Source organism: Anolis carolinensis, chromosome 4 (assembly GCF_035594765.1).
Source record: "Anolis carolinensis isolate JA03-04 chromosome 4, rAnoCar3.1.pri, whole genome shotgun sequence".
NCBI classification, from domain to species: Eukaryota; Metazoa; Chordata; class Lepidosauria; order Squamata; family Dactyloidae; genus Anolis; species Anolis carolinensis.
The window spans coordinates 210,816,446-210,831,314 of record NC_085844.1 but is presented as its reverse complement, the minus strand read 5'-3'; the positions used below and the strand labels follow the sequence as shown (position 1 = coordinate 210,831,314).

General features: G+C 40.7%; 1 protein-coding gene across 1 annotated transcript in view; it reads right to left on the bottom strand.

The window, feature by feature from the left end:
- The window catches only part of igfn1 (immunoglobulin like and fibronectin type III domain containing 1), a 79,531-nt gene that overhangs the window by 56,475 nt on the left and 8,187 nt on the right, over positions 1-14,869 (bottom strand). The gene's annotated exons all lie outside the window — the stretch shown is intronic.

Here is a 14,869-nt window from a genome sequence, read left to right as displayed (position 1 = left end):
CACCCAATTTAAATGGTGTTCCCCCACATTGCTGTTGTTCGGGGAAACTCAGTAGAACTTGCCGAAGATCTCTAGCAGAGACATGATTCAAATTGATTTATACACCCTCTTCTTAATTATTGTATTGCATCAGCTTTACAGCTGCTGCATCCTTATTTCAGGTCTGGTTCAAATCACATAGCTATTACAGCTCTCCAGCGAAATGACATTAGTGCGATAGTCTTAACTTCACAGATGAAGAGATTGGATTAATGTTACTACTTTGCTTGATGCACAATTAAACACTTTGAAAAAATAAAATAGGAGACAATATTTGAATGTTTGACAAGATTACTTTTAATTCCAGATCTATTTTAGTAGAGAATAAAGCTTAAACATTCTAAAGGTACCAAATCCCACCTGATCTTGTAAACTGGTTGAAAGGTCACCAATGGATACCTAATAGTATAGACTACATTTCAGAGGAAGGAAATAGCAAACATTTGTGGAGTTGCCGTAAGTCTACAGGCGATTTGAAGGAACATATACACATGGATGTATTCAGGTTAATGAAAGCACTAGATGGTGCTAGAGAGACAGTTCAGAATTAGTTTCGAGAGAAAAAACAACAGAGTCCTCTGATACCCTAATGTACTAATGATTCTGGTACCTTAATGACTAGTAAGTGTATATTAGCATGAAATTTCATGGACTATAGCCCAGTTCACCAAATTAATGAACAGATACCTAGAATTTCATACATACATAGACAGTAGGTGTGTACAATGTTTTCATTAGTCATCATAAATCGTATCTTATTCGTAGTTACGTACGATATCCGATATGTGGGCATAGCCTGTGCCAAAAACTTAAAAATCACAATGAGGAGAGGGAAGCGGCAGGGAGAAAGCAGAGTTCATTAGGAAAGAGACTAAAAAAGCATAGAATTCTGAGAAATGTAGTTTTGAAAAGGTGAAGAGCCCTATGCCAGAGAATTCAAAGGCCTTGCCCTTTACTACATTTCCAAGAATTCTGCTCAGCATGAGAAAGCCCCAATCAGCATAGGGGAGAGCTATTTTCCCTCCATAGCAGCAGCCAGCTAGTTCTAATAAATTGTTGAATCTGCAAAGAGGAGGACTGAATGATACTTCTAGTAAGTAAATTTCTGTGCTGGGCTGGGAAGAAATCCCTCAATGAAAATTTTATTGGTTAATATGAGAGACATTCAATGAGATAGCTGTTGTGGCTTCTTTTTTTTAAAAAAAACAAACAAAATGTTTTTATCAAAACTTTTTAAAAATTTCCAAAATAAGTAGATGCATGGCTATTTCTGAAAGTTGGAGGGGAATGATCCCCTGTTATCTTGTGTCGTATAGAAAATTCAAGGAGACAGCGCTTGTAGTTTTCTAAAATGTTGTTCATAAAAGCTTTGAAAATTCCCCAAGCATCTATGGATAAGTGAAATATTCTGAAACTTGATAGGTTAACAGTGGTAGATGTCTTCTACCATTGCAGCATGTTTCACCCCAATAGCTGTAAAAATGAGGGAGAAAGGAGCCCCTGAAATTTTGCCACTTGCACAATTACTATAACGAAAAGTAACAAAATTTTGTTATTCTCATTATAGTAATGAAATATTCACTAACAATACTTTAGAAACATTTTAGAAACAAAACACTGGCACCCCCTAATTTTATAATGACTTCTGAAACATTTTTTTCATCAACTGCACAGCCCTAATACGCAGAACATAGTTTTGGGGTATGGGATAGTAGATGATCAGGTTCAAATTAAATGTAGAAACAACTGTGCTGAGAATGACAACGATATTATCATTAAGTGTAGAATCTTAGAATCATAGAGTTGGAAGAGACCTTGTGGGCCATCCAGTCCAACTCCCTGCCAAGAAGCAGGAAAATCACATTCAAAGAACCCCTGACAGATGGCCATCTGGCCCCTGCTTAAAAGACTTCAAAGGAGCCTGCACCAGAATACAGGGCAGAGAGTTCCACTGCCGAACAGCTCTCACAATTAGGAAGTTATTCCTATTGTTCAGGTGGAATCTTTTTTCCTGAAATTTGAAGCTGTTGTTCCACATCCTAGTCTCCAGGGCAGAAGAAAACAAGCCTGCTCCCTCCTCCCTATAACTTCCCCTCACATATTTATACATGGGCCTCATCATGTCTCCTCTCAGACTTTTCTTCTGCAGGCTAAACATGCCCAGCTCTTTAAGCCATTCCTCATAGGGCTTGTTCTCCAGACCATTGACCCTACATTTATTAAATGCAGATAATAAAAATATCCATAAAATAGATAAGCAAATTTGGCCTCTGTTTATATGTGCAACAGGTTAACATCTCTGGAGACATTTCAAAGTAACAAATGTTGTTTGTTCTGGTAAATATATTTTTAAAGAACACAGAATATGACAATTATGCTAATTATGTCAAAGTTTAAATATACTTAAGCAAACACAGTGACCATCCATGATGCAACATTGGTGCTAACAGAGACATGTATTGAATTCTCTGCACAATTCCCAAATCATTTTCTCTGTTGCACCCCAGTGAGGTCCACCTTGCTCTCAACAACATCACTGTGACAGACTGAATATAAACAGTTTATTGATAAAAAGGTAGCAAAATTAGGCAAAAAGCAATAAGGAAATGCAATAATCCAAGTGTAACGCAGTAATCCGAATAGAGTTCAATGTCCCAAAACAGTAAGTATATCCTAAGACAAGACTTAAAACATCAAAGCAAAGTCCAAGGTACATAATATTATCAGAAGCTTGAAAGCAAGAATACTTTCCCAAGGAACCATAGGCCACACTTGAACCATGACTTGAAGCTTGAAATCAGGAACCATAGACAAGAAATGAACAAAGAAGGAGATCTCGCTCTGAAAGTTAAGTTGCTTGATCTGAAAGTTACACATTCCTACAAGACATAAAAGCATTTCTTTGACCTTGGGTTCCTAGCCTTTTGGCAGCAATTCGTCACAAACGCCTAGGGAAGTGCATTCTCAGGCTAAGTCTGGTTGCTCTGTCTAATTGGACTTCCTCATTATCACTTTCAGAACCACCTGGCAGTTGTTGACTTTCGCTGCCCTCCTCCCATTCCCATTCTGAGAGCTGGGAAAGGTCACTCTGATCTGAAGCCTCTCTTATCTCATCTTCTTGGACATCCTCAGAAGCTCTGGCTGCTCAGACTGACTAACATTTTGAATCTCTGGCTGCTCAGACTGTCCAACATTTTCAGTTTCAGACTGTGCAAACCCAAATCCCCCTTCATCATCAGACTGAACTATAACATTCTCAGCAGTAACCATCACATCTCTATCAATCATACAATTTTATATTTTAAAAAATAATTGGTTGTTTGATGTTGATTTGCTTTGGGACTGGGCGGGTTGTTAATGTATTCATGTTTGCACTTGTGGTGAGGCATTGAATGTTTGCCTCTATGTTTTTTGTTTGTTGGAATCCGCCCTGAATCCACTTGGGGAGATAGGGCAGAATATAAATAAAGTATTATGAATCTATCTGTGTATTAATAGATACGATCTGTACATGTGAACTTAGGGAATTTATCCCAAGGTACATCTCTACATGTATTCATGAACTCCTTTCACACAGTTTGGAGATGCAATTTTTCAGTTCTCCAGAACAATTCTTTTTATCACTCTAAATGTTTTGATATCGACACTGGTCCTAGTTCATATACTTGGGGTGTGTCAATTCTTACTTGCCTCCTTTGTGAGAACAGTCAATTTATTTGTGATATTTGCTTTCTTTTCATTAACCATCTGAGAAAATAGATTCCGTCTACAAAAGCTTGTGTTACTAACTTTATTCTCTCAGTTAACCTCTTAGGTGCTACAAGATCTCTTTGCATACTGTTTATTAACCAGTTACTGATCCTTGGAAGTGTGAAAAATTAGTCCCAGATGCAGCTGGTTCAATATGCCCCAAATATTGGTTGCTTGTTTAACAAGAAAGTCTGTTCTGTTATCCCATGACCACTGAATTTGTTCCAAAGCCTTGGGTAAAGAACTTTATCAAAAACATTTGGAAAGTCTAAGTAATCTGAGTCTACCAAATCACTATTGTATACATGCTTGTTGAAGCTCTTAACAAATTGGAAAAGGCAGATGGGGCGGGTCTGTCATTTGCACAACCCAGTAAGACAACTTTGAGTGTTCTGTGTTTTTGGAATATTTCTACTTACATACAAAAAAAATGAGAAAACCATGGTCATTCATTCTAGTTTGTCCAAAACACATATATCTCACATCAGATCACAGTCCTACTTACTTACGATTAAGTCCACTCTTAAGGTCAAGGCTTATTTTCCAAGCCTTCAGGGCACAATTATTTGGAGTATCTAAATCTTTCCTGATTGTTGTGATTTGAGTAAACATTTACACAATCAAATGCACACATTTTGTCATCCCTGATGACAAAAGAGCTTTTGACACATCCAGATATATCAGTGAAAAAATTGTCAACCATTCCAAGAGTTTTCACATTCTCCTACTCTGCAGAAATGTATTTTTTTAAGAAACCCAATATTTTGAACATTAAACAACATGGAAATCAGTGACTCTTGAATTTCTGCACACTATTTTGTGTGCAGAAACATTTCCACATAATTTCTCACCTAAACTATGTTTCTGCATAAAGCAAATTTTCAAAAGAAAAGTCTCTAAATGTGAAAAAAAATCCATATAACTCACAAAAATGTAAATTTGCCCAGTATAGAGAAATATATGAAATTCTTAATTCTTGCATAGGAAAATTAATAAGAGAAGATTTACATCCCTATATCAAACTAATTTAAGTTACTTAGTATCATATACTAAAGGTCAGAAATTTGTGGAATTGCATGCCAGATGTTTGCATAACCTGTTATAATAACATAATTTTTCTTTCAAATTAAATATCATTGGAACAGATTTGTAAAATTCTGTCTCAGGAAAAACAGGCTGATGGTGACATCATTAAATAAGCTATGAAAAATGAAATGAAAAAATGTACTCAGGAGGACCAGATATATTTAGTGGAAAGGGATTCAGGAGTTATGACAAGCTCTTCTGTCTGGCCTGCTCAAAACACAATCTCCTGATTAAAGGATGAATTCAGATTATTACTTTTATGAGTTCACAGTTTACCATTTGTTGTTGTCATGTGCTGTCAGGTTGTCTGTGACTTATGTGACCTTTTCAAACAAGAGATCCAAATGATCATCTTATTAATAGACGAAATGAAGGCCACATTACAAATGGATTGACAGGCTTACCATATTAACCTAGATGAAACTTCCTGTGACTAAGTTTGAAGAGACGTGAATAGGATCAATTAATCAACTTACTATTAATTGGCTAGATCTGCAGTTTATTACATTTGAATAAAACAACACTGCTGAAAGAGAGGCATATCATATGTGTTTTACCTGCCATGACTGTGACATTTTCTTTAAAACCCAGCTGTTCACCAATTAATTGTGTTGGAACATTTTGATCAACTGAAAAAAATTGAATGGATTAATTGGACTGATTAAGGGACTAAATGTAGGAGCTTCACATCAAAATCCCTGGGATAAGTGCATACATACAACCATTTCATTCTGCCCTTCAACAACATCTTTTGTCTCATTTAGACACTGAGCTGACCTCATAAATAGATCAAAACATTGTGGCTATGGCTTTCTTTACATGGTTTACATTCTTCTCATCTGCTTGGGTATTCATACAATATCATGGCTGGATGAGAAAGTCTTATTAGATGGAAGAGCTTAGCAATATTATGCCCAATGAGGCCTACTCCTCAATATACAAGCACAGTTAAAGTTCCACTAAATCTAGTAGGTTAAGTAAAGCAGATGATATCACTACTTATTTACATGACCAGCTGTACCATTAAGTATATTGAAGGAGCCTCCCTGTTCAACGAATTTTGAATCGAGTGAAAAGCCAACAAATTACAAGATCTTCTTAATTACTGTAGTAGATGGGTGAGAGATCTTCAGGTGTCTGTGCCAAAGTAACTTTATTGACTTTGGATATTAAGTACTTTTTACTTGGATAGTTGGGATGGGGCACCATTTATTATTACATTCCAGGCAGCAAAACATATTGGGACAGCTCCACTTGAAATTAATCCACATGTTGAAGGCAACAGAACAATTTCCTTAAATATGCTGTGTCGAAACTCGCCCTGAACCTTTCAACAGATCTATAAATGGGTATTGGCTGTGATTAATGGAAGCTTTGTGTTCTAGAAGGAATGCTCCTCTGAAAACCCATTGTCAAGGGATACTGGCATAGCTACCATTGGATGAGGAAAGCACTAAGTGGTGGGAGTTACCAGCTGCTACTTTCCTTCTTCCCATTGTCCCTTCTACCCTTTCTCCCCATACCATTCCTCCTGGCTTTCCCAGGAGAGTTAGTAGTTTTTGGGGAGGACAGTGGGCAGGAGAGTGACAAAATAATCCCATTTGGAGTTCTCGATATGCCTCTTTCAAAGGTATGGGCCGTTCTTTCCATACTTTGCATACTGAATGCAGTATAAATATTAGTTTGGCACACAGTCCCACTAGATTCAGGTAATTCAATTAGCTCATTGGCCGAATTATGAAAATCTGGCAATGTTGTGGGAGGTACCATGCAAAGACAGCTACGATCCAAATATTTGTCAGAAATATGCACATGCAAATTACTTTTTAAAAGGATCCTCTGAAGATGTCAGCCACAGATGCAGGCAAAACGTCAGGAAAAATGTTGCTAGAACATGGCCATATAGCTCGAAAACCACAAAACCACAAAATGATTTTGTGAAAGTCCTCAACAACATAATTTTTTATGTTTAAAATTTTATGTTTAAAATTTTCCATGGCATAGGACAAAGAGGTAAACAAATGCAGTGGAAGGCTGGTCTTTCCCTAAGTAATCTGAAAGTGTGTGTGATCTTTTGGAAATACTTATCATAGTAAAGGTTTTATTTCATTCATGACTTTTGTGTATTGTACTACTTTCAGTTACTACAACTTGTGATACAGATGCTTAAGACCAAGAGGAGTTCCAACTGATGAATTTCATCTTCTCTAAGGAATCACTAAAGGTAACAGCCTGTGCACCAGATGCAAGCATTGCCACTACAATTTAACCTTTTCTCATCTACCTCTTCTAGCTTCACCTATTTTTAGGTTACTAAAAAGTGCTTATACTTCTTGCCCCTGGGGATTAATGCCATAGAGCAGTGGTTCTCAACCTGTGGGTCCCCAAGTGTTTTGGCCTACAACTCCCAGAAATACTAGCCAGTTTACCAGCTGTTAGGATTTCTGGGAGTTGAAGGCCAAAACATCTGGGGACCCACAGGTTGAGACTCTGCTGGTTGGTTTCCCAGAAGCAACATAAAAGAAAGGGCAAGTGATACTGAACAACTTTTGGACCACCTTGTGTATTTGTATCTGTAGCTCTAACAGAATTGGCAACAATATGTTAAAGCCAAAAAACCAGAAAGGAATTATCTTATTGCTTATAACTTTGCAGCGGAAATAGAAGATTAATATGGTATTATTGTGTCATGGAGTAATAATAACAGAGACTTTTCAAGGAAATTTGAATCAGATATTGGCATTAATTTGTGGATTGCCTATTAGTTATTGAAATTACCCCTCCCCTGAACTAGAAAACTATTATTTCATCCTTTGATTGTAAACAATTTAAATTGATGTGTCTGGATGTATGAATGCTGGTCAATTTGTTTACAATGGGGATTATTTTTTTGTTTAAAACGCCTCTTTATTAATTTAAGAAAGACAAACCAACACAATAATATTTACACAACATTTACAGCAACTAACAAGTAAGGTACCAACACAAAGAAGACATCACCCCTCATTGTTTCAGCATTAGGATATAGTCTTGCTGTTACACCAGGTCATCACTTTCTTTGGCAATACAAGGGAAAAGCTCCTTCAAAGTATAACTTCACCATATATGGAGGCTTTTGGTGGACGTGGGCATTACTGATGGGAGGGAGAAATAGAATTTTAAAACCATGGAACCCTCACAAAAACAGATAAACTGGTTAGTTTAAAGCTAAATAACTATGAAAGATAGATATTAAGAATTGTTATTTCACATTTTGGCATAAATCAAATTGTTAGTCTCAGGCAGAGTAGAATTATGGAATCAATAGAACTTACGTAAGTGTGGACTTAGCAAGTTCTCATTCATTTGTCCATTTCAGTTAGGAGTAACAACGGATTTAGTTCTTTGTTTGCAAACTACATACTAAACAACTTTGCAAGGTAAACCTTCAAACACAGTCCTATCTAAACTGATAGTTTAAATTGCAGTGGCAAACAACAAATTCCCACAAAGGTGTTAAAAACAAAACCCTTAATATGCATCAGTATCTGTAGTTTGTGTAATCATCATCTGGATTTCAAACTAGTTCCAGGATTTCCTGGATCATCTGCACAGCAAAATCATTTTCTTCAATAATGATTTGAAATTACATCAAATGGTCAGGGTAGATGGGGCCATAATCAGATAGAAACTACATAATGGATGAATATAGATGACCAACTAATTAAGCAATATTTTTAGGGAATAATGTGTGCTAAATAGAGCAGGAAAAATTACACCATATTTTATTAAAGATGGATGACCAAAGAAATCAAGAATAGAAACTCCTTAAAAGCCAAATAAAAATCCATTATTGGTAAGGTCATCGAAAACCTGAGACAGAAGCTCTGTTTGGTGGTAGTTTATATTTACCAAAACTACCCTTGTAACCAATTTGATCTGGCATCTTAGATCAATTATCAGGAGTCCTGGAATCTATCTGGTATGACTGGTAAGCATATCCCCTAAAGGTGTGTTTGCCTAGCAGTGGCGCAAAATAAGGCATCACATAAATTTCTTACACTGCATCCTAACAAGCCATGTTAGGAATATGGAGTTGTGGATCTACCAAGGGGCATTTTACCAGGGAATTTTTTAAACATGCATTTGGCCCTGATATCCATTGTCCAGAAAAACAGTTCTTCCATCATTTGCTGATTAAAGTCTAGCATTACAATATTCCCAAACTCATGTTCACAATTCATCTTCTGAAAAAAATAACATACTACATGCTCTGGCCAAAAGTGGCTATCCGTTCAGTTCTCCGAGTATCTGAGTTTTAATTTCCCATGGATTTAAATGTATCTGTCCTCATTTAGAAATTACAGGTTTTTAAAGCTTAATTTTCCTTAATTGTGTAAACTAGTAATAAAACATTCAGTACCCTTTCCTCTTGATTTTCCTGGATCATTCATATACATTCAGGTTGGAAGGGCAGTAGATATGGGGTGTTAATTTTTAGGATCCACCACACCTTTGTATTAGCTCGCAAAGTTGTAAAAACTGTATTTGTTTGGTTTGTGTAAATATTTGAGTTTTCATTGAAGGAGTAACTCTGGTACTACTGGTTGTTCTATTTCCTCTAGAATTTACCATTAAATTAGTTTAATGTGTTGAAGTTAGAAAAATAAAGTTCAAATATACTGATCGGTTTGTCTATTATACTCAGTAAATTTCAATGTATGTGCCAATTCTAAAAGTCTTAGGGTACCTTAAAGATAAACAAATTTGTGATGGCATAACCTTTGGCAGTCTACTACCCAACTACAGATTATTGTTTGTAAACAGGAAAAACAGTTGAAATTAACAAGATTGTTGAAAATACTTCCCAAAGGAGAACATGCCCTGCTTTTCATCTTTAGGAACTATTTTGTTTAAAATTAAGTTAAGCTAAAAGTAGATGCATTCAATAGTACAAAGTGTTAGAAAGGCAAATCTTGTTTCTGGTCAACTATGATAAATCCTTTGGAACTGAAGATGTATTTCAAATACTGAGATTATCAGAGCCTAAACCACATTGCTGTCAAAGGCTAAGCAGAATATCTTTCTCAGAGTCAAGGGATATTGTTCCGTCCCCCAGAACGATGGTTTGCCTTACCTATTGGTCGTTTGTTTATTTTCCCTCCTTTACATTTTGTTTGAGCCTCTGGCTGCAAAAGCCTAGGAAAAGTGGCTTGGAATCTGCAAGAGCTGGCTGCAGTTTTCTTTGCAGTGATTGGTCAAAGAGTGCAACATCTTAGGACCGCCCTTTTTACCAGGGTCTAGTCTCCATTTTAGAGTTTCATTCTGGCTATAGTCTTCCAACGTGCTGGAGCTGTGCAAGGCTAACTGGGACAAATCATCCTCAAAATCAGGCCAATCTAAGCCTATCCAAATTAGATAAGTATTGAATTATATTGATCTGAAATAGGAAATCTAGTTAGAGGAGCAGAGTTATTCCATCGCTTCTAGAACTAATCTTTGCTGTAAAGATAGGGAAGGAAAGAGTTTCTCCTTCTAATATAGGCAGCGTGATTAGGGTATAGTGGTTTTATAATCACTTTTGCCTTCTGGAACCAGGGATAATTCTGTGACTAAAACCTATAGAAATTTGTTTCATTTTCTGCAACTTTAAGATCTGTGCCAGGTTTACAACCTTGTATGAATAAACATCCTTTTTTGAAGTTATCCAGACTCAGTCGTTCAATATCTATAGGACAGCTTATAGGGATTTGCAGTTCGCCCGGATAAAGGACAGCACGTTTCAGTTTTATAGTTTTTTATTGTCCGGCGGACGGCACAGTTTTGAGGTCGATCAGCGGTTTTTCCGCTTCAGCTAGCTTGCACGGCTTTATAGTTTTTTATAGTTTAGGAAGTTTTAGTATAGGCTGCGGCTTTTCCGCCTGAGCTCAGTCTGCATACCTAAAGACTCTACCAGCGTCTGAGGCAGTGGAGCCCGCTCTCAGACCTGAAGGAGTCAAATAGTGGGGCTCTATTTCCTTGCTATTTGGCTCGCGTGTGCGCACGTAGCCCAGTGGCTTTCTGGGTTTGCACAGGCTGTGCAGTTCCCAGCAACGTCCAGGGCTCCCTCGGCGGTAGACCTCGAGCCGCGGAGCACCAGCGACAGTTCTTTGGCTGGCTCTGAGGCGTGGAGCCCACCAGAACCAGGCTAGAACCTGGACAGGCCTGGCAACGCTGCTGCGAGTTCGGCCGGAGCACTCAACCGGCTTTGACAGCCTCTTCATCAGGAGTTCGGCCGGAGCACTCGGCCGGCTTTGACCTGCCTCATGGTCCGGCGGTGGTGACCTGCCTCATCGTCCTGCGGTGGTGACCTGCCTCATCGTCCTGCGGTGGTGACCTGCCTCATCGTCCTGCGGTGGTGACCTGCCTCATCGTCCTGCGGTGGTGACCTGCCTCATCGTCCTGCGGTGGTGACCTGCTTCATCGACCTGCGGTGGTGACCTCCCTTCACAGCGGGGAGGAGGCGTCTCTTCTCTCCTCCTTTCCAAAGCCAGCCTCGGTGCTCCTTCGGCGGCAGGCCTCGAGCCGCAGAGCACGAGGTGCTTGAAAATTTGGCGAAGTCGCCATTTTGGCAGTTTACGTCACTCGGGCAAGGGAGGTATCAAGTGGCAAGTTGCTGTCAGTTGACATTTTGCAGCTTGCCCACCAAAGTCTGGCGCCAAAGGTCACAATCTTTGTAAAGTATAGTTACTTAGTGATATATATTGCTATGGTTAAGTGCTGTGAATTGTATTATATATTGAATTTGCTTTTATTGTAAATTTACTTGCAGGTATATTGCATTTGCCTTTGTTGTAAATTTACTTGCTATTAAGAATACATAATGTCTATGCAATTTCAAGATGATACAGATGGTATACCTCCTTCTGAGGCTGAAAGTAGGAATGAAAGGCCCCAAAGGATAAAGCACCCTTCAGCCAAGATGCTAGCCCATCTAATAGATGAAAAGGAGCTCCTCCATGTGAGGTTAGGTTCGGCATGGGAGCGAATTGTAACATTAATGGACAGAATAGAGAGCTTGGGTATCACAAGGGTGCCAGCCATATTACAGACAGACCTCGAAGAAGCCTTCGGTCTTTGGAGGGGTTTAGTGTCTAAGATAGTCCAGGTCCTCGAGCGCATTAACGCCAAGGATTCAGAGTTAGAAATAGGGAGTGTTTTAGCTGACACTAATGAGAAAGAAAATAGGGTGAGGGCAATCCTAGCTTCCTTATGCAGCCATGAGACCAATCTTTTAAAATCACCTGCTGTGGCACTTAGTCTTAAGTCCAACCGCTCTAGCCAGGTATCTAAACTAAGGGAGCGTGCATCGTCTAAACACAGCCACTCTAGCAAGTCTTCTGCTGCTGGGAGTGCCATCTCTTCCCTAGCTGCCTTGCACATTAAGGAGGCTGCACGTCTGGAGCTAAAGAGCAAGGTAGCGGGGGCGGAGGCTGATGCTAAGGCAGCTGATCTCACCCTTCCCTTTAAAGAAGAAGAGCAACGACTGCAAATAGAACAGGCCCGTAGACAAAGCGAAATGCAAATGGAACAGGCCCAAAGACAAAGCGAAATGCAAATAGAACAGGCCCGTAGACAAAGCGAAATGCAAATAGAACAGGCTCGTATAGAGATGCTTAGAATAAAGATGGATGCCGCAGCCAAAAGGGTAAGGGCTGAGACTTTGGCCAAGGCCCTAATTGAGCCACTCACAGAAGAAAATGTAAGCCAGTTACCAATACAGGACCCTTCTGCCAAAGTGTTTGCGCACCTTGGCAGCATGTACAGCCAGTTTTCGGATGAGGAACAGGGAGACTTCTCTCCTTACCCAGAGCAGGGCCCCAAAGTCACTTTTGAGTTTCCTGCAGAGCAGAGCGTCATAGCGGGGAGCTCACCCTTGCTCGAGCTACCTGTGCCTCCTGCTAAAACCCTAGGTCAGTCAATCAGGGCCTCAAGGCCGAGCGCTAGTTGGCCCCTACAGACAGCTGCACAGGGAACCATCGATTCGTCAGTGGTCGATGTCATCCCTCCAAGAGGCCAAAGGTTGACGCAAGGTACACGGTGGGAGTCCACTCCACAACAGCAAACTCCTCAATTGTTCCCTTCGACGCCAGAGTCCCAGCTTGTCTCCATCATCAGAAGCCCCAGAAGAGATCTTAAGGACAAGGGTGTCGAAAAGTTTTCGGACAAGCCTGAGGAATTTCTTCTCTGGAAGGCCACCTTCCAGAGAGCAATCAGAGACTTAAAGTTATTGCCGGAGGAAGAACTGACTCTTCTGGCTGCATGGTTGGGCCCAGCCTCATCCTCACAAGTTAAGAAGATCTACGCAGCCCACGTAGCCGATCCCGACAAAGCCCTGGAAAAGGCCTGGGCCAGGTTGCAGCAGAGGTATGGGGCCAGCACAGAGATTGAAGCATCTCTTATGGACAAGCTCCAAAGGTTCCCAGCTTTAAAACTCAAAGACTTCAAACTCTTGTGGGACCTCAGCGATCTCCTTGCGGAATTAGAGTCGGCCAAGGAGAATCCAGAACTGCCCGGTTTGAAGTGCCTCGATCAGCACCTGTCCCAGAGGCAGATCTTGACCAAGCTGCCCTTCACTTTGCAAGAACGCTGGGGACAGGAGGTCTTCAACTACAAGGAGGCCCACTCCCAGGCATACCCTCCATTTTCTCATTTGGTCCAGTTCATCACCAGGGCGGCCAGAGAAAGGAATGATCCGCAGACGGGCCTCCCCACCTTATACCAAGGGACCCAGCCAGAGAAGGCACCTAAAGTGGAGAAAAAACCATCCAGAGAGGCCAAAAGACCGGTTAGTGTTAAGGCTGTTGAAACTCAGCACAGGGCCAACGAATCCAAGTCAGAGGTGAAGGAGGTGCTCTGCCCCATTCACCAAAAGCCTCACAGTTTGGCCAACTGCCGGGAATTTGGCAAGAAGCCTTATAAAGAAAGACAACAGATTGTACAGAAGCTGGGCATATGTTTTAGGTGCTGTGGAGCAACTCTTCACTTTGCATCCAACTGCAAAGAGGACGTCAAATGCGCAAGGTGTAACAGCCTTAAGCATTGCACCGCGATGCACAACTCTGACGCTGTCTCCCGCGCCAAAGGGGACACGTCTTCCAAAGAAGGGTCATCTACTGAAGCCACCAACATGCAGGCCGCGTCACGGATGCAGGAGGATGCTCCATCGGTCGCCTGCACTGAACTATGCTCTAACGTGCACCAGTTCAGAGTCTGTCATCCTATCTGCCTAGCGGATGTATATCCATCCAAGAGCCCTTGGCTTAAAAAGAGACTCTATGTGGCCCTAGATTCACAGAGCGATGCCTCCCTAGCTACTCCAGAGTTCTTCCGCATGTTTGACCTTAAAACCAAGATGGTCGATTACACCATCTTGGTGCAGGAAAAAAGAAGTTGCAGGGTCGCATAGCATCTGGCTTTGTTGTCTCCTCTTGCGACCAGAAGAGACAGTTCAAGTTGCCAGACCTGATTGAGTGTTCCTCCATCCCTCGGAACAAAAAACAAATTGTAACTAGAGAAGTTGTGGAGGCTCATCCACATTTGCGACGGTTAAAGAATGCCATACCAGCCTTTCAGCCAGATGTGGACATTGCCCTTCTGCTTGGTGCGGACTGTCCGAACTTGTTCTATGTGAACGACCAAGTTAAGGGACCTCCAGGGGCGCCCATTGCTCAGCTGCTACCACTAGGCTGGACAGTTACAGGCCCAGTGTGCATAAACAAGATGCACCCACCATCGTCGTTGGACTCCAATCAAGCACAGGTGCTTAAAGGTGGACGTCCTACACTTGTGCGCAGTTGCCTAAGTCACATCTCAGTCTACTGCCAAGCAATAACTCCAGAGTATTCCTCCATCTTCAAAGTCTCTGAGAGAGACGAAGCCACAGCGCTCTCGAAAGATGAGCAAAGGTTTTCGGACATTATGAATGCTCAAGTCTCACGAAGTGCAGAGGTGAAAGTTTGCAAGATGACCACAG